This window comes from Aedes albopictus, chromosome 1 (genome assembly GCF_035046485.1).
Source record: "Aedes albopictus strain Foshan chromosome 1, AalbF5, whole genome shotgun sequence".
Lineage (NCBI taxonomy): Eukaryota > Metazoa > Arthropoda > Insecta > Diptera > Culicidae > Aedes > Aedes albopictus.
The window spans coordinates 110,806,274-110,827,050 of NC_085136.1; the positions used below are offsets into that span (position 1 = coordinate 110,806,274).

A 20,777-nucleotide genomic window follows, 5' to 3' on the forward strand; every position below is an offset into this window, starting at 1 on the left:
GCAACACCGATAAGGAACAAATCAACGGAAGTTGTCGCGAAAGCTTTTGTTGAAAATGTTCTGCTAAATTATGGAGTACCGGATGAGATTGCAACTGACAGAGGAACAGAATTTATGTCTGAACTTTTTCAACATATTTGTGAACTGTTGCAAATCAAAAAATTGAATTCTACGGCTTATCATCATCAATCGATTGGAGCGTTGGAGAACTCGCATAAGAGTCTAGGAAACTTTTTGAGAATTTATGCAGCAAGACAACCAGGTAACTGGTCATCTTGGATTAAATTCTATCAATTCGCCTACAATACAACTGTTCATCTGGAAACAGAAAAAACTCCTTTTGAACTAGTATTTGGTAAAAACTGTAAATTGCCATCAAATTTAAAAGATTACGAAACCCAAACGCCGATATACAATTTGGAAGATTATGCTAAATCATTGAAATACAAAATTCAAATCACACAACGAGAAATCCAACAACGGTTAATTGACGCCAAAGAAAACAGAATCAGGAAGCTCAATACTAAATTGAAACCAATGACATATTTACCAGGTCAACTGATACTAATAAAAAACGAAGCAAAATCAAAACTAAATAGCATATACGATGGACCCTATCCCGTTCTAACAGATAGAGGTCAAAATGTTGAGGTAAGAATCAAAAATAGGTTAGATATCATACATAAAGATAGAACGAAACCATTTATTACAACTAATTAAACTATGAATCCAAACAATTAAATCTTATGAACCACAACGTACTAAATTATTTCATTACAAACTATTGTAGAGCGATACGTTCACCTTGAGAAGGTGGCGCCCAAGATACGAAGTATCGAGGGTTGAATTGCAATATCGTAGTTAAATGAAGTAAAGAAAAGTGGAATAAAAGAGACGTGTGGTGGATATTGTATAAAACATTTTAATCAAAACATTATGATATCAGTCTTATTCACTATTATAGGACTTACACATTATTGTTATACTTTATAAACTATCTTGCATTAGATTAATATGATATTCAAAATAATAATAACTGTATTGTTTTAAATTTTACACTATAGGCTAAAATTTAAAAAATTATAAAGAGGACGTGTGGTGGATACACCCTGACTACGCCTGTGTGTTTATAGAGTCAACTCGAACGACCGTGTTTATGCATGGTAGCATAAACACATTGCGGTAGAGTGCGATAAACTATAAGTTGCACACGCAGCAAAAAGGCGTGCGACACACCACCTCGATTGAGTTAAGAAGTAGAAATAAATCATTCATTCTTAGTTACAACGGCAATCGTGGCAGACTAACTCATCCGAACCGTTCCCCAGAAGTCAGAACAAGACAGTTAAATTCATCCATACATTGTTTTTCGATAGCATGCTTCTGAGCTGAGATAATAGCAAATGAATGTAAATCTTTGCAAATGAATGGTCGCAACCTTGGTTAAAACAAACAGAGATATGGTTTTTTAAACATGAAATAATTGATTGATTCAAACGACTGCACTTTTGCCACTAACAAACCCGGAATGTGATTGTTTTGGTGACGGCAGCTACTGCGGCAGCTCGGAAATCTATTTTTAGATCGTCGGTAAGCGGATGGCGAGGAGAACGACTAGAAAAAGACAAAAAAAGGCGAAACCGATCAACTTTTTGTGGATGCTGTCGTGAGTACCTGCGCGTTATCCATCACGGCCAAAGCTGCACTTGGAAGTTGGCGTGATGGATTTGCTGCACCTTCTTCGCTGTGGCGATGTTGGGGTAAGCATTTTATAGATGTGTGAGTGCTTTAGGACCATGTTTGTGGTTTTTATTTTGTTGAAACAAATGAAATTTTTGACATTACATGAAATGATGGTAATCGGTTGTTTTTATCAATAAACTCTGAATGAAAACAATTAAATATAACTTTGGAATAAGTAAATGCTCAGTTTGAAAATCAACCATGCGTTTTATTGTTTTAAACAAGCGCAATTTTTCTGCGTGTAGAATTTGCAGGAGGAACTACTAAAGGAATTGCTGGAAAAATTATTGAAGGAATACCCTGGAGGCATTCCTAAAGGAATCCTTGAAGAATTTCCTGGGTTTTGTTTGTTTGTTTGTTAATGTATTTACGACACTTTACACCTGAAGGGTGCATTCGTGTCGGGCCAAATTCCTTTTGCAACAGATTTTATCCTATTTCACATATTAGTTTACAAATTTTCGTATAACCTAGTTTTATGTAGGAATTTCAATAATTTTTTGACAACTTCTTCTTCGTTATTCAATGCATCTTGTAAACTTGTTTCACTTATGCTATTTTCTCGTCTTTCCTTCTCATATTTTCGGCAATCAAGGATCAGATGTCGCACATCCAAAGTTGTTCCACACGTTTCGCAAGTCGGTGGGGGTTCCTTCTTTAATAGAAAGGAATGTGTTATTCTTGTATGGCCGATCCTTAATCGTGTTAGTATACGCTGATCAGCTGGGTTTTCGTGGTCCTTCCATTTATGCGTGTGGTGTTTTACTACCCGTAGTTTCGCGTCTCTATTGTTGTACCACTTGTTATCCCACGTAAGGCGAATACTTTGTTTGACTGCTCGTAAAGCATCTTCGCCGGGTATGGAAACATCAATGGTAGGTAGTGCCCTAGCCTCGTTGGCCAAACGGTCAGCTTCAACATTTCCACTGATGCCGGCATGTCCCGGAATCCAGCAGAAGCTTATTGGTTTGTTTTGAACTTTGTGCTCAATCTCTTGGATCCACGCGTGTTTAGAAGTTCCCGCTTCTAAGGCCTGTAGGCAGCTCGCAGAATCCGATAGTATTACCATTTCTCTACCGATATTCGGGATCGAAACTGCCTTCTTCATGGCGTACGCTTCTGCGGAAAAAACGCTGCAATGTTTTGGGAGGCTATACGTGCCAGTCAGGCCTCCAGTGTAATATGCAGCCCCAACCGAGTCATCTAACTTGGAGCCGTCAGTATAGATAACGGCCATTTCCTTGAAACGCGTCGAGAGTAGTTGTTGTACGACTGGACGAACTTTTTCCGGTGGGTCACCGGCCCTAACACTTTTCTTCACATCCCAAATAATCGAGGGCTTTCGTGCATTCCACACACGATCGCCCGGTCTGACGATTCGCTCGACTGTGGGGAGGGCTGTACCAGTTAGTTCAAACAATTGGTCAGAAATTCGGTGACTGAGAGGAATGCAGATGTTGGGAAATTTAGACATTATTCGAATCGCCGTTCGCGCGGTGGATTGTATTGATAGTAGTTCAAACGGCAATGTACCTGCTTCGGCCATGACTGAGTCTGTTGGGCTAGTGACAAACGCCCCAGAAGCGAAACGAATCATCCTATTGTATGCTGGGGCGAGAGTTCGTAGAGCTGCTGGTCCACCTCGACTAATAAGCCCTATTCCGTAGGTTAACTTTGCAGTGATCAAAGCAGACCCAACTTGCAGCATAGTTGTCCGATTCCCACGCGGAAGTTTAGCGCCAATCATCCGGAGGATCTTCAGTCGAGATTCACACGATTTCTTCACAATCTCGCAGTGGGGTTTGAATGTCAGGGTACGATCTAACGTGACACCCAAGGTCCTCAGCCTATTAGTCTTCGGGATGTGAACTCCATCAAGGGTGATCTCGTGCACTGGTTCCCGACGTGCGTTTGGGCTGCAGTAAAATATATGAGATTTTGTTGCAGACACGGTGAATCCGACACTTTTTGCCCATTTATCGACAGCCTTGACAGCAGCCTGCATTTTGCGGAGTAGCCCTTGATGTTTTTCCTTTCGCACGACGAGGAGGATGTCGTCTGCATACACAAGTATTTCAACTTCTTTGGGTAGAGTTCGAAAAATGGGTTGCATCGCGACAAGAAATAATGTCACTGACAAAACGGACCCTTGAGGAACCCCATTCTCCAATGAGTGCTCGCGTGATAGATATCCATCAACGGACACTTGGAACATTCGTTCTGCTAGAAAGCTTTGTAATATGTTCATCATACGACCCCTAATACGCCAAGATTTCAGTGTTCGTAGTATACCATATCGCCAGGTGGTATCGTATGCTTTAGACAGATCTAAGGAAGCTATCAGACAGTGCTCGTCAACGCTTGGTAATGATGTTTCCAGCTCAGCAAAATAGGTATCGGTACCGCGCCCTGCACGAAAGGCGTGTTGGCGTTTGTCAAGTCGTCCGCTAGACTCTAACTCTGTGATTAAACGACGGTTGACGATCCGCTCGAATACTTTCGCCATGCAGCTAGTGAGTGAGATTGGCCGGAAGGCGTTTGGTCCAGAATCGTGGCAGTTAGGTTTCGGGATGGGTACCACAATGGCATTACGCCAGCTGGCTGGAAACTCGCCATTGTGCCAAATTTTGTTAAACAGCTCTAGAAGCGTCATTTTCACGGATAGAGAGAGACGTTGGAGCAGGGGGTACCCCACCATATCTGGACCTGTCGAGGTACCTCGCCCTTTGTCGAGAGACCACAGAAGTTCGTTCAGAGTGAGGTCCATGTTATACACATTTTCGGTGTTTGGCGAGAATTCTTTAGACACGCGTTCAGCTGCCGCTTTTGCCATCTGAAACGATGGAGGATAGCTGGTAGCCGCTGATCTCTCACTGTAAACTCTTGCCAGTTCTTCCGCTGCTTCATCGGGCTTATCCGTGAATCCGTCCTGTAGTTTCAGGACTATCGGGCGCCGTTGACGGTTTCCACGTAAGGTATTGACTGTTCTCCACAATTCGCTTGTCGTGCTGTTAGGCGATATTTTCGCGACGAAATTTTCCCACGATTGCTCCTTTGCTTCACTAATTGCTTTGCGTGCCGCTGACCTTGCTTCCTGAAACTTCGCTAGTGCTTCTGGTTGATTTGGATCGGATCGTTGTAGTCGTCGAAGGGAACGGAGACTTTTTCGTCGCTGCCGAATTGCTGCCTTTACCTCGGGGCACCACCAGGGTACTGCTTTGGGTCCAATCCGACCGCTGGTACGCGGTAAGGAGTGTATCGTAAAGTATTTGAAAATGTTTACAATAGCCTCAAAAATAGTTTAATACAACTTTTAAGTAATTTTATTTTTGGAGATACTGTATAAATCCTTGAAAAAAGAAATGGCTTTTATGATTTTCATAACATGTTCTTTTAACTTGGGTTTTAACCTAGATTACTGAACGCATGTTTTTAAATTTTTGCACACTTTCTAAAAAAATGAAATTGCGAAAAAAGTTCGATGATGTTCGAAAATTGTTAACTTTTTTGTGCAAATATAATAAGCTCCAGAATCCTCATGATATAGGCAAATTACTTTTTTCAAGAAAAATCTCCACTGCATTTAAGCGCAATTCTTAAAAATGAAAAAATGCCATTTTTGAGGAACCTCTTTTTTCTATGCTCCTCCAAATCATGTTTACGTAAATAAAAAATACATAAAATGGAAAATTCGCATTTTTTAAACAGGGTATGTTTTTTGATTTATGGACGAGTAAGTTAGAGCAAAAATTAGAATTTTAATACCTTTTAAGATATTAAAAGCAGATCATCAAAGTTTGACCAAAAAATAGACGTTTTTTGGAGTGGACCATTTTGTAGATATAGGAGATTTTTCTATCGAATATATGAATTTTGAAAGTAGGTGTTAAATGATATGTTATGTGTACATAACTGTTAACAAGCATCAATATTTTCCAGATTTTTTATCGTACAAATTTTATGCGCTACAGATTTTTGAAATGTTGAAAAATCTTAACAAAATTGCATTTTGTGCAGATTTTTATTCTGTGAGGTGTATTCATTTAACCATATTTTCAATAATACTAAACATTTTCCAAATTTTTCCATGCTGTTCTAAACTTAACTATATTGTGAAGATTTCATAGAAGAACCGAAATGAAAAGACAAAACCAGCTTCGAGATAGAACATCCTGAACATTTTCAACTACTTTCCGATACACTCCTTATGCATTCAGTCGCTGCTGATATGATCTTCTCGGTGAAGGAGTCAACGTCCCATTGCGTATCTGGTCGGATGGTTTCCGTTATGATCCTTTCGTATAATGACCAATCAGCTTGGTCAAAGAGCCATTTTTGTCGTGTGGTTCTATGATTTGACCACCCAGGGATGGATACCGTTATTGGTAAGTGGTCACTGTTGTGTGTGTCCGACAGGGTTCGCCAAGTGAATCTTTGGGCCAGGCTCTCGGAGCAGATCGTCACGTCAATCGCTGAAGTATTGCCCGTAGCCGGATCAATTCGAGTAGCAGATCCATCGTTGAGAATAACCAATTGTTTTTCCAAAGTCGTTTCGGCTATATATCGGCCGAGCGCGTTCGACTCACGTGACCCCCACGCAAGATGGTGCGCATTGAAGTCACCCAGGAGCAAAATCGGGCCTTCTAGTTGTTCGAACAACCCACCAAGTGCAGCTTGACACTGAGTTGAGCTTGGCGGAACATATATAGACACAATAGTTACCTGTATGGGATTATAAATCCGTACCGCAACCAGGTGTAGCGCTGTGTCCAGCTGAATTCGCTCGAAAGGTATGCCTTCTCTGATGGCAAGGCCTACCCCGTGCTGCCAGTGATGTACGGCTTTCGATTCCAGCAGCAGCGTGTAGTTCCTGCCGAGGAAGTCCGACGGGATGATGTGGCGGTCCACTTTGGTTTCTTGCAGGGCTACAACGCAAGGCTCCAGTTCGGCGATGAGATACTTCAGCTCGTTAATGTGGGCTCTGAGTCCACGGAGATTCCACTGAAGGGCAAAGCATCCGCCTGTGCAGTTGTCCGTAGCTGATCGGGAGGCGAGTGACGATACTGATGAACTACGTGTGGGCGAGTCGGCTGTAGAAGAGAGGGGTACGGCAGTAATCTCCGTGGATGAAATCTCAAGGTTGGGACTTGCCTGTGAGGCGATTTGCCCCACAGTGCCAGCTGCTGTCGAAACCATTACACTGTTTTTCCCATTACCGACAACAGCCGGCACTGGGGAATCGCTTTGTGTAATGTTTCTTCGATGACTTCCCGAGGTTCCTTCTTCAGTTGAGTGGATTGGAGCGGTTTGTATATAGTTCGAAACTGATATAGTGGCGTGCGAGGATGTTGATGATCTTCGTGTTCGTGGGTTGCCTGTGGAAGAAAGAGGTAGGGCAGTTACCTCCATCGACGAACCTTCAGAGTTGAGACTTGCCTGTGAGGCGATTTGCCCCGCAGTGCCAGCTGCTGTCGAAACCATTACACTATTTTTCCCTTTACCGACAACAGCCGGCACTGGGGAATCGCATTGTGTAATGTTTCTTCGATGACTTCTCGAGGTGCCTTCTCCAGGTGATTGGGGCAGTTGCATACAGTCAGCTGAATCAGATTGCATACAGTCTTCGCTTGATGTAGATGAGTGATCAGTTGTTAGCATTTGTGTAGGGCGGCGGCTAGGGCAAAGAAGGGCTACCCCTTCCCCCTGCCGTCTATCCCAAGATTCAGGTGTCGTGGTGTATTCTATGATTGAATCGGCTACAGCGGTGAATTCATCATCAACGGGTTGGGGTATGACGTCCCGGATGACTCGTCCAACCTGCTGTACTTGCGTCGGAAGAGGTACTACACATTCCCTTCTTCCGAACCGATTATTCTCGTTGTCCGTTTTCGTGCCTTGGTTGTCGTTGATGTCCAAACGTTGTTGGGAGGTTGATCTATCGAAGATGCTGATTTGGGGGTGTCTCCGATGCCTCAGATTCTTCGCCGGAGTAATCCATTTGCGTGAGGTCGTGCGTACTAATGGCGGTTTTCTTCTAAGGTGGGCTTGGATCCGGTGACGTGGCTGGTTTGTTGGTGTTTTGTTTCGATGATCGTCCGCGTTTCGTTTCCTGTACAGCTGGAGAGTTGGTTCGGGAACGGGTTACCGGTCCGGTTGTAATTGTTGTTATACGCTTTTCTCGGCTACTGTGCGGTTTTTCGCGACTAACAGATTGTTCACGGTTTTGACGTGATTTTTCTTGACCAGTTTGGTGATTCATCTTCTCTATGACTGCCATCATTCGTTCTATCTTCTCGTCTTTTTGTTTGCTTTCCTCTTGTAATCTTGCAATTTCTTTGTCTTTCTGTATCATGGCCTCTTCTAGCTCCTTAAGTTTCTTTTCAAACGCGGTCTGTTGAGCAGCAACCTGGGCGTAGCTACCTGCCTGCTGCTCGACGCGTTTTCTGGCTTCCGGAAAACTCAGGTTGTCACGTACTTTCACTTTGATTATCTCAACTTCTTTCTTATACACCGGGCACTGGCGGTTTGTTGGTCGGTGGTCTCCTTTGCAGTTTAAACACAGTGTTGCTTCACCGCATTCGTCTCCATGAAACTCGCCTGAACAGTTGACACAACGCTGCGGTCCGGGACATCGAGCACGAGTATGCCCATAGCTAAAGCATCCATAGCAGAGCATAGGATTCGGAATGTACGGGCGGGTTGGGACTCGTCTCAGACCGACCTTAATGGTCTCCGGGTACGTGGTCTTGCAGAAAGTTAAGATCAATGCCGGTGTATTTACTTTCTTGCCGTCCGTGTATCTGGTGATCCTCTGCACACGGATGACGTTATATTTGGCCATCTCTGCTAATATATCTTTCTCTTCCATCCGAATCAGGTCGAATGTGGAGATGATACATCTACATACATTCAGGTTGGGATGGGGAACAACTTCAACCTCCGTTCCGTCGATGAGTCTCGTCAATTTGAGAAGCTTGGTCACTTGAGTCGGATTACGTACCATCAGGGTGTACTTGGTGCCTTGTGCTTCCGATTTCGCATCTTCAATTTCGCCACCAGCACAAGCCTCAACTGATTTCCCGATAATGTATGGGTTGAACGGCAGCGTAACACCATTCTTACCAGACAGTTGGAGGTACGTTAACTCGCCAAAACTGTTTGTTGGATCCAAATACAATGGCAGTCGGCGTCCAACTGACCCCCCTGGGTCGCCGCTACTAGCGGCCGCCATGATAGGTTAGGTTGGTTTCGCCTCAATGGTAACGGTCACCCGTTACCTACCCCGAGCGAGTCAAAAAATAAATGAAAATCCTATCTTCTCACTCCTTCAACCTTATGTTGCTTTTATTTTGCACCACACTGTAGATGGACGACACTGCAACGTTCGCCGGATGTAATCCAAATCTTCTCAACTTTCAATAGGGTAAGAAATCAAGCTTTGAACTAGTCAAATTGTAATCTTAATTTGAACCATTTCAAAATTCATTAAAACGACGTACTATTCAGGCAAATATATCCCCGAAAAAGATGTTAAACAGCTTTCCGTAATATAACCTGATAAAATGGGCTTTAAAAGCATTGAAAAAAGCGTTTTTGTCATGGAAAACAGGCAATTGAAAAATCACTGTGATTTCACTCATTTCCCCCAAGAGAAACCACATTTTCGGTGCACTCGTACAGCTCATGCATTGTATCACACGCAATATGTGAACACGTCAAATGAAAGCTTATTTATCGTAGAATCGACCAACCGAATAATATTCCGCATTATTAGTCATAAAATTATCAAATTTAAGTGATTCTTACTTGGAGAATGTTATCTTAAGTTGAACCATTTGTAATCTAAATTTGAACTAGTAAACGGGGGTGAGCTTCTAGTGTTGGCCTGTAGATTGCGCTAGTGGTTGCTTTGTTTACTCTTGGGGGATGAAAAAAATCCAAATTTAGTTTCCAAATTCCTAAATAATTTCGAACATTCTGAGTTGAGATTCCATTGCCTAATGAAAAATAGGTATGAGAATTAGCAGATTCATGTGATTTTTCATTGTTTAGCATGGAATTGGCTGTTTTGTGAGTTGCTCGAGCTGCTGCCGCCAGTAGTTCAAATTAAGATTAAAATTGGTTCAAATTTTGATTACGATGGTTCAAATTAAGATTAAAATCATTGTTGATGAAAAATCAAATATTTCAATGAAATTCGGTGCAAATACAAACTTTTTACCATTTAACAGAAAGCTTATACCCGTGGCTTTCATGTACATACGATTTTGCCGTATTAATTTATTTCCATGTTTGAGAAAAAATCACTTAAAATTTGCACTGCTTTAGAAAGCCGCAATTTGGTTCAAATTTTGATTACCTACCCTAATATTCTTCAAAACTTATCGTCACTTTTTATTTTACGAAAAAACTTTCTTCGGGCGCACCGCGTCCCACACCACTGAAACGGTGAATGAAATCGCCGGGGAAGCCGACTGACCACCGTTTGTTTTGTTGTTTCAACCACGTATGGTATGCACTGGATCACTGTTTTCGGTCGGTTTTTCACCGATTTTCACCAAACTTCCACTATTATTCCCTTCTGGACCGCTTTACGCACCGATTAGTGTACGTTTCGGCCGCGGCAATCGCGAAAAACTCGGAAAAATCACCTCGTTTGATTCGAGAGCGCGTACTATAGCAAGCACACAAGACGGCGCGTCGAAAACGTGAATTTCCTGGGGGATTCCCTAGAGGAATTCGTGAAGGAATTCATGAAGGAATTTCTGGAGAAATATTTCGAAAAACTCCTGGACAAATTTCTGGAAGAGTTCCAGCAGTGGCTCATTGACGAACCCCTGGAAGGATTTCTGGAGGAATCTCTGAAGGCATTCCTGAAGGAATCCTTGGAAGAATGCTTGGAGGTTTCCTTGTAAAAATTCCTGGAGGAACTTCTGGAACAATGTCCGGAGGAATTTCTGCAGGAATCTCTGAGGAAATTTCTGGAGGGACATTTGGAGGAGTTTCTAGAAGAATTCCTGGAGGAAGCTATGGGAAATTTCGGGAGGAATCCCTGATGTAACCCCTGGAGGAATTCCTGAAGGAATCCGTGAAGGAATTACAGGATGAAACACTGGAGGGGTAACAGAAGGAATCCATGAAAGAATCCATGAAATAATTCATGGAGGAATTCCAGGATGAATTGCTGGAGGGATTCCCGAAGGACTTTTTTGGAAAAAATCCTGCATAAATTTGTGGAAGAATAACTCAAGGAATTCAATGACGAATCTTTGCAGAAATTACTGGAGAAATCTCTGGAGGAATCAGTGGAGGCATTCCTGAAGGAATTTTTGGAAGAATCCGTGAAATAATTCTTGGAGGAATTTCTGGAGGCATTCTTTCAAGAATCATTGGAAGAATTTCTGGAGGATTTTCAGGAGGAATACTTGGAGGAATCCCTGGAGACATTCAAAGAGGAAATCCTAGAAAAAAAGCTTTGGAAAATTCCTGGAGAAATCTCTGCTGTAATCCTAGGAGGAATTCCTGAAGGAATCCGTAAAGGAATTCCAGGATGAATCCCTGGAGAATTACTAGAGAAACTTCTGGAAGGATCCCTAGAGGTTTTTCTGGTGAAATTCCTAAAAAAATGTGGGAATTCCTGGAAAAATTTTCGGGGGATATCCTGAAGGGATTCTTTAGAAAAAAATCTGGAAAAATATTTGCTGCTTTCAGGAGGAATGATCAAAGGAACTCCTCAAGCAAAAGAATTCCAAGAGGGGTTTTTGAGGAATATCTGAAGAAATTCATTGATGAATCCCTGGAGGAATTCCTGGCGAAATTTATGGAGGAATACCTGAAGAAATTTTTCGAGGAATTCCTGGAACAGTTCCAGGAGAAGTTTTTTTTTTCTGGAGAAATCCGTGGATAAATTCTTGTAGGAATACCTAGAGGAATTCTTGGAGGAATCCATGAAGAATTTTTCGATGTTCTGGAGCAATTAATAGAGAAAATTTTACAGTTGTCCCAGGAGAAATTTCTGGAAAGATTCCTTGAAAAATTCCAGAATAAAAAAATCCTAAAAAAAGTTCTGTAGAAATCCCTGGAGAAATTCCTCGAGGAATTCCTGGAAGAGTTCCGGGAGAAATTTCTTCAGGATTTTCTGGAGAAATCCGAGCAGGAATATTTTAGGAGTCCTTGCAGAAATTCCTGGAGGAAACTCTGTAGAAATTCTGGAAGAATTCTAGGAAGAATATTAGAGGAATTCTGGCAGAAATTCTTAGAGAATTTTCTGTAGGAATTCCGGCAGCAATCCCTGGAGGTATTTCATGGGGATTCCATGGAAGTATCCCTGGAGGAATTCCTAGAAGAGTTCTGGGAGAAATTGATTTAGGATTATGTGGAGGATTCCGTGGAGGACTTTCTGGAAAAATCCCTGGATGAATGTCTTGAGAAATTTCTGGTGGAATCCATGGAGGGAGGAACTTCTGAAGGAATTCCTGAAAACAATCCTGGAGAAATTCCTGGAGGAATCCATGGAGATATCGCTGAAGGAATTCTTGGAAGGGTTCCGGGAGACATTCCTTTAAGATTCTCTGGAGGAATTCTGACAGAAATTCGTAGAGGATTTTCTGGAGTAAATCCTGGAGGTATTTCTGGATGAATTTTTGATGAAATTCATGAATAAATCGTTGAAGGAATGAATCCCTGACGAAATCCTTGAGAACTTTTTGTAGAATTTCCTGGAGGAATCCATGGAAGCATTGCTCGAGAAATTCCAGGAGGAATTCCTGGAAGAGTTCCGGGAGAAGTTCCTTTGGGATTTTCTGGAGGAATCTGTAGACCTATTCGCTATTCCTTGTAGAATCCCTGGAGGAAATATTGAAGAAATTCTGGTAGACATTCCTAGAGGATTTTTTTCTAGAAGAAATTTCATGAGGAATCTCTGGAGGAATTCCTGGAGGTAATTCCGAAGAAATTTTTGGAGTATTTACTGGAGGAATTCCTGGCGGAATTATTTGGAGAAATTCTGGAGAAATTTTTGAAGGAAGTCCTCGAGGAATTTCTGAAGGAATATCTGGAGGAATTTCTGCAGGATTTTTTTTAAATTTCTGAAGAAATTTTTTAACGAATCCCTGCAGAAACTCCTTGAGAAACTCCTAGAAAAAGTTCTGGGGAAATTATTTGAGGAATGCAAGGAGAAATCCCTGTAGTTCTGGTGAAAATTCCCAGATCATTTTTTAGAAGAATCCCTGGAGGAGTTCCTGGTGGAATTTCTGGCGCTCTTCCTTAAGAAATTTCTGAGAGAATTCCCGGAGGAATTTCTGAAGAAATTCATGGATGAATCCTCGGAGCAATTCCTATTCCTTGAGAATTTCCTAGAGGAATCCATGGGGGTTTTTCAAGGAATTCTAGGAGGAATTCCTGGAAGAGTTCTGTTAAAAATTCATTTAAGATTATCTGGAGGAATCCAAGGGTCAATTCTTGGAGGAATCCCTTGAAGAAATATTGTAAGAATTGTGACAGTTATTCCTAAAAGAAAATTTCAGGTGGAATCTCTGGAGGATTTATTGGAGTATTTACTAGAGGAATTATTTGAGGAATGTCTGGTGAAATATATTAGGCTTCCTGGAAAAAATAATGGAGGAATGTCTGAAGGAACTTCTCGAGGAATTTCTGAAGGAATATTTGGAGGAATTTCTGAAGACATGCATTATTGCATTCCTGGAGGAATTCCTGAAGAAATTTCTGGAAAAATCCTGGAGAAATTCCTAGGGGATTCCGTGGAGGATTGTCTGAAGGAACTACTCGAGCAAATTCTGAAGGAATATCTGGAGGAATTTTTTGAGGAATTTCTGAAGAAATATATGAATTCCTGCAGGAATTCTTGGATAAATTGTTGGAAAAATCCTGAAGAAATTCCTGGAGGAATCCGTGTAGGATTTCTTGGATAAATTCCTTGCGGAATTCCTCGAGGAATTCTTGGAAGGGTTCCGGGAGACATTCTTGGGGAACTCAGACAGAAATTCCTAGACGATTTTCTAGATGAATGCCTGGAGGAATTGCTGGAGGAATTCCTGGTGGAATTTCTGATGAAATTGTTTGAGAATTTCCTGGAGGAAACCATGGGCAAATCCTTGGAGAAATTTCTCGAAGAATACCTGGAAGAATTCCGTGAGAAATTCCTTTAGCATGTTATGGAGGCATCCGTGGAGGAAATATTGGGGGAAATCCGACAGACAGACATTCAGGATTTTTCCTAGAAAAATGTCAGGAGGGGTCTCTGGAGGAATTTTAGGAGTATTTACTGGAGAAATTCCTGGAGGATTTATTTGAGGAATTTCTGGAGAATAATATGAAGCTTCCTGGAGAAATGTCTAAAGGAACCCCTCGAGGAATTTCTAAAGGAATATCTGGAGGAATTTTTTGAGGAATTTCAGAAGAAATATATGAATTCCTGCAGGAATTCTTGGATAAATTGTTGGAAAAATCCTGAAGAAATTCCTGGAGGAATCCGTGTAGGATTTCCTGGATAAATTCCTTGCGGAATTCCTCGAGGAATTCTTGGAAGGGTTCCGGGAGACATTCTTGGGGAACTCAGACAGAAATTCCTAGAGGATTTTCTAGATGAATGCCTGGAGGAATTGTTGGAGGAATTGCTGGAGGAATTCCTGGTGGAATTTCTGATGAAATTGTTTGAGAATTTCCTGGAGGAAAACATGGACAAATCCTTGGAGAAATTTCTCGAAGAATACCTGGAAGAATTCCGTGAGAAATTCCTTTAGCATGTTATGGAGGCATTCGTGGAGGAAATATTGGGGGAAATCCGACAGACAGACATTCAGGATTTTTCCTAGAAAAATGTCAGGAGGGGTCTCTGGAGGAATTTTAGGAGTATTTACTGGAGAAATTCCTGGAGGATTTATTTGAGGAATTTCTGGAGAATAATATGAGGCTTCCTGGAGAAATGTCTAAAGGAACCCCTCGAGGAATTTCTAAAGGAATATCTGAAGGAATTTCTGAAAAAAAAAATCCTGGAAAAAATCCTGGAGAAATTACTGGAGGAATCTGTGGAGGATTTCCTGTAGAGATTCCTCGCGAAATATTTAGAAGAGTTCCGGGAGACATTCTTTTAGGATTCTCTGGAGAAATTCTGGCAGAAATTCCTAGAGGATTTTCTGGAGAAATCTCTGGAAGAATTTCATGAGGAATTCTTGGAGGATTTTTTTTTTTGAGGAATTCCTGTAGAAATTTCTGAAGGAATTTCTGGAGGAATTTTAGAAGGATTTTTTAAATAATTTATGGATGAGTCCCTGAAGGAATCCCTGAAGAAATTTGTTTAAAATTTCCTGGATAATTTTCTGAAGGAACTCCTGGAGGAATTTTTAGAGGAATTCCAGGAAGAGATTCTTCAGAAATTCCTTGAGGATTTTCTGGGGTATTCCGTGGAGCAATTCCTAGAGGAATCCCTGGAGGAAATATTGGGAGAATTCTGGCAGACATTCGAAGAGGATTTTTTTTCTAGAAGAAATTTCAGGAGGAATTCCTGGAGGTAATTTTGGAAGAATTCCTGGAGTATTTTCTGAAGGCATTCCTGGAGGAATTATTTTAGGAATTTCTGGAGAAATATATGAGACTTCCTGGAGGAATTTCTGAAAGAATTATTAGAAGATTTTTTGGGGAAATTCCTGGAGGAACTCATGCACGAATCTTTGGAGAAATCCTGGAGGAATCTCTGTAGATTGCAACAAGGATTTCGATCAAAATGTTCTATCTAGCAATTCTGACATTCTCCAATTCTAGCATCACTAATTGTCCAGGATCAAAATTCTTTCACAACGACAATATTTTTTATCTATAATTGATAATTTTCTCGATATTCTCCATTGTATTTGACACGTTTATATAATTTTATAAGAGTCGAGATAATGACTTCATATTAAAGTTTCGCATGGCCTTAAAATCATCACCATCCGAAGCCTTCTCCAGAATCTCAATTTGGAGTACTTGGCGATGTTAGCACCACAACATGTTTAAACCCCTACTTGGGAATTCATATTGCGTGTATACCATAATTCTATTTTGCACCATGATCATACATATATATTGCACCATTATTATAGCCCCCCCTAAGCAAGAACCCTGCGCACGCTAGTGCTATCTACCCTCGGTATCAACCTATGGGTCCACCTTCCTTTGGTGGAAATGTCCCACGCGCGCTGCCATTTGACCATAGAGGCCATCCTGACAGTCCTGCGTATGCTTCTTGTGCCGCGCATTTCGAAGCACTCCATGTCCTCACTGATAAGAATGCTGATAGGCACCATACCAGTAATGACGCAGAGAGCGTCGTGTGACACGGTGCGGTACGCGCTCGCAACCCTCAGGCACATAAGCCTGTAAGTACTTTCCAGCTTCCGTCGGTAGCATTCAGTACTTAGCGCGGTACCCCACGCCGGGCCGCCATACCTAAGTATGGACGTAGCAACACTATCCAGAAGCTTGCGCTTACTGGCGTACACCGCAGAGCTATTGGACATCATCCGGGACAGTGCCGCAATAGCTGTGGAGGCTCTTTTACAGGCATAATCGACGTGGCTACCGAAGGTAAGCTTATCGTCGATCATCACGCCCAAGTGCTTGACAGAGCGCTTCGACAGGATAGTGCACTCTCCTACACTGATCTCCGTCTGCTGCGCCGACAGCATGTTGTTAACAACCGTCACCTCTGTCTTGTGGTGAGCCAGCTCCAGTTTCCTGGACCGCATCCACGCCTCCACAACCTTGATCGAGTGGTTGGTAGTCAACTTTACCTCCTCGATCGTTTCACCGTAGACTTCGAGCGTAATGTCGTCGGCAAATTTGACAATCACCACTCACACTGGGTACTCTAAACTCAACACCTCGTCGTACATGACATTCCATAACACCGGACCCAGGATGGAACCTTGCGGGACTCCTGAGGTTATGTGAAAGCACTTCCGACCCACCTCCGTGTCGTAAACTAGTACGCGATTCTGAAAGTAGCTTCCGAAAATCTTGTACAAGTACTCCGGTATCCCCAGACGCAAGAGCGCATCGGCAATAGCAGACCAGCTGGCGCTATTAAACGCATTCCTTACATCCAGAGTCACTACCGCGCAGAAGCGAATTCCCCTCCTCTTAGGCTCGAGTGCTTTCTCGGCGGTTTTTGTAACCGACAAGATAGCGTCTACGGTGGACCTCCCCTTCCGGAAGCCGTACTGGTTACTCGAAAGACCATTTTCGCCCTCGGTGAACCGCAACATTCTATTGAGGATGATCTTTTCGAGCACCTTCCCCGCCGTGTCAATCAAGCATATTGGTCTATATGCCGACGGGTCTCCGGGTGGTTTCCCCGCCTTTGGCAATAGTACCAGGCTCTGCCTCTTCCAAGCTTCTGGGAAAACTCCCTCGTCCAGGCACTTCTGCATAGCAGACCTGAACATCTCGGGAGCCTCTGCAATAGCTACTTTTAAGGCCAGGTTCGGAACTCCGTCCGGACCTGGGGCCTTACCTACGCTAAGGGACTTAGCTATCCCCGCAAGTTCCACATCGGTGCCCCTCTCCTCATCGCCAGCCCCAGTCCCCGGCTGTCCTACGAAAGGAGGCCAAGGACTAGGATCATGACGCGGAAAAAGTCATCCAATGATCCCCTCCAACATATCTGGAGATTGCTCTGTAGGAGCCATCACACCTCTCGTCTTGGCCATAACGACTCTGTAGGCGTCACCCCACGGGTTCGTATTGGCACTCTGACAGAGACCCTTAAAGCAGGCCTTTTTGCTTGCTCTTATCTTGGTCTTAAGCGCGACTTTTGTAGCGGCGAACACCACCCGCCGTTCGTTTCGCTCTTCCTCTGGTCGTGCTCGCTGCATCCGCCGCCTAGCCCGTAGGCAGGCACGGCGCAGGTCCGCAATCGCGTCGGTCTACCAGTAAGCTGGTGGCCTCTCATTTCTAGGGTGGACTCGCCTAGGCATGGTCGCATCACACGCACGTGAGAGCACCGCTACCAGCTCGTCGCCGTCTAAACCGAATAAGTTTCGCTCACGGCGGAGCGCCTCCCTAACTACCCCTTTGTCGAAGTATGATGTCTACACCGGTCTAATAACTGGACACTGCCCCTGCAGATACCTTCTACAAAAGATCGGAGCAATCCAAACCTCAAATTGCTGCTTCTGTGACGAGGAGAGAGAAATATCAGAACACATCCTCTGCTATTGCAGTGCACGCTAAGATCAGTTTACCCATAAATATGTAATTCATTTACCCATATTTGGGTTTTGTATGCATAACCTATTTTATGGGTAAACTATACCGATAAATATAGGTAATATTTACTCATATTATGATCAAAGTGGCTTTACCCATATATGGGTAAGTTCTATTTACCCATATTTGGATGAAAAAATAAACATAATTATTGAGCGGTAACACTCGCGATTTGTACGTGTTTTTTTTTCGCGGATGAAGTTTTTCAAGTTTTATAAAATAAGTTTTTATTGTTTAGTCCTTGGTGATAGTTGTGCAATACACGGGCCAAACAATTGAGTTCTAGGATTTGGATTTATGTTGAATATTTAAAAGAATTGTACGAGGTCCGAACTGATCCTTCTCCGGCGTGGCGGAACCAAATTTGGCATCCCCGTTTTTGTTAAAATAGCCACCGACAGAAAACCCCATCCAGAACAGAAGTATGCCCGTCTATCTTCAGTGAGAACCGGTACAAAATCTTCAACGATAATGAAGGAAGTAAGTATTTAGCAGGCACAAAAGAGAACAATCCAAGGAAAAATCCCGCTATTTTTTTCAGTTGTCGGCAACTTTTTGGTGAGTTCCAGCCGAATTGGAAGTGTCTCTACCAAATAAGTCCAGGACAAGGCGAGGGCCACACAAGGAACGTACGATTCAGCGGAACAGCAGCATTGCTGATTTTGATTCCGAGCGTCGGGGAATTACCAGATGCAGTCCAGTACAGTGGAATTACCATCCGGAGCAGAAGTGTCTACGACTAAGATCCTCACTTCGGTTCGACGGAACATCTTCCAGTCCGGCGGAACAAAAGTATCCCCATCGACACCTGCTCCTATGACTGAAACGTCCAGCCAGGCGGATCAATCCGTCGCGACGGTAGCAAAAAAAGTAAGTATTCAGCAAACACCTCTGGAAAGTGAGAATTCCCGCTAAAGCTTTAATTTTTTAACTTTCCAGCTGTTGCCGAACTTTCCGGCGAATTCAAGGCCGAATTTTATGTGAACTACTCTCGAAAAAGTCGTCCAGTGCGAGGCGAGAACCACGCTAGAAACGATCGCATCAGCAGCATTTCCGTATTCGATTCCGAACGTCGAGGGAATTATTCGATACAGTCCGGTTCGAACCGACAATTTCTGTTGTCCGGCGTAACTAAAACATCCCCGTCTACATCTCTTTCTTTGATTAGACCGTCCAGCCTGGCGGAACAATCCGTCGCAATGATAGCCAAGGAAGTAAGTATTCAAGTAACATCTCCGGAAAGATTTCTCGCTAAATCCTATTTTTTTTAACTTTTCAGCTGTCGGCAACTTTCCGACGGATTACAGAGTCCGAGGCCGAATTAGAAGTGAACCTCAATCGAACAAGACGAGGCGAGGGCGAGAACTATGCTAGAAACGATCTCTTCAGCATTTCCGAATTTGAATCCTAACGTCCAGGCAATTACCCGATGCAGTGCAGTACAGCGGAATAATGATCCGGAGCAAAAGCACCTACGACAGAGATCATCACCCCGGCTCGAAGGAACAACCTCCCGTCCAGCGGAACAAAAGCATCTTCGTCTACATCTCTTCCAAAATGGGAGCACTTTGCTTAAAATTGGTATCATTACTCTAAATAAACGAGAGACAAAAAACATTTTTTTTCATGTTTTCTTCATGATCTTGATCCGATATGAAAGAATTGGAACCTGATTTCATTGAAACTTCTCCCTAGTAATTATGAAGCAGCATTTTTTACCCAAATATGCGTAAAGTTTACTCAAAATCGAAAAACTCATATATGGGTAAATATTACCTATATTAATCGTAGACACATAATACCCAAATATGGGTAAAGCCCCTTTACCTATAAAATGCGAATGTGCACTTTTCGACGATTATGAGTAAACTTTACCCATAATTGGGTAAACTGACCTTAGCGTGTGCACTCACCCAACGTAGGTTCAAAGTTCTCAGCAAGCCCTTTTTAGGGCCTGCTGACATATGGATCTTATCTCCCAACGACGTGGTTGTAAAGATAGTCGCGCCAGAATGGGGGAGTCACATACTGTAACCCAGGATCTCTATTCATCAATAATAGATGGTCTTGAGTTCAGTCGATACCAAGGTAACTCAGTGACAAACAGAGCGTTCAGGATTAACAAAAATTTTAATCATGATTAATCATTTATGATTAAAACTTTTATTTAAGTGATTATTGATTATGATTAATGATTAATTTAATTTTGAGGATGATTAAAGATTATGATTATTGATTAAATTTGGTTTTACTGTGATTATTGATTATGATTAATGATTAAAAATGACTCATTGATTAAAAATCATGATTAATCATGATTAATCAATCACAAAAACTGTAAGTGATTAAAATATATTTGTTGTTAAAATATTTTTGATGTTTCAAAAGTAAAAGGTGACACTGTCTGGGAGATTTTTGAAAGAAGAATCATAACTTATAATATTTAGAACAGCATTTAAACCAACTTTAATTGAATAAAATATGTTATATGAGGAATCATTTTTTGGTGATGAATGATTGATGATTGATTAACTTTTTTTCTTATGATTACGATTACTGATTAATGATTAAATTACGAAATCAGTGTGATTAAGATTAACGATAAATGATTAAATGAGAAATTTTTGTGATTATGATTAATGATTTTTGATTAATCTTAATCATTAATCACTAATCATGATTAAATTTATGATTAATCATTAACGCTCGACAAACATGTTACTGAGATAACTTGCGTACCTCACAGCTAAAGGATATATCACAATAGT

At 42.1% G+C, this 20,777-nt stretch overlaps 1 long non-coding RNA gene across 1 annotated transcript; it reads left to right on the forward strand.

The window, feature by feature from the left end:
- The first annotated feature begins 17,973 nt into the window (after positions 1-17,973).
- Positions 17,974-19,867, forward strand: LOC115269530 (uncharacterized). The gene is made up of 4 exons (XR_003898792.2): positions 17,974-18,489; positions 18,551-18,879; positions 18,949-19,223; positions 19,289-19,867. It is a non-coding gene; the product is annotated as an uncharacterized LOC115269530 (long non-coding RNA).
- The last annotated feature ends 910 nt before the right edge of the window (positions 19,868-20,777 follow it).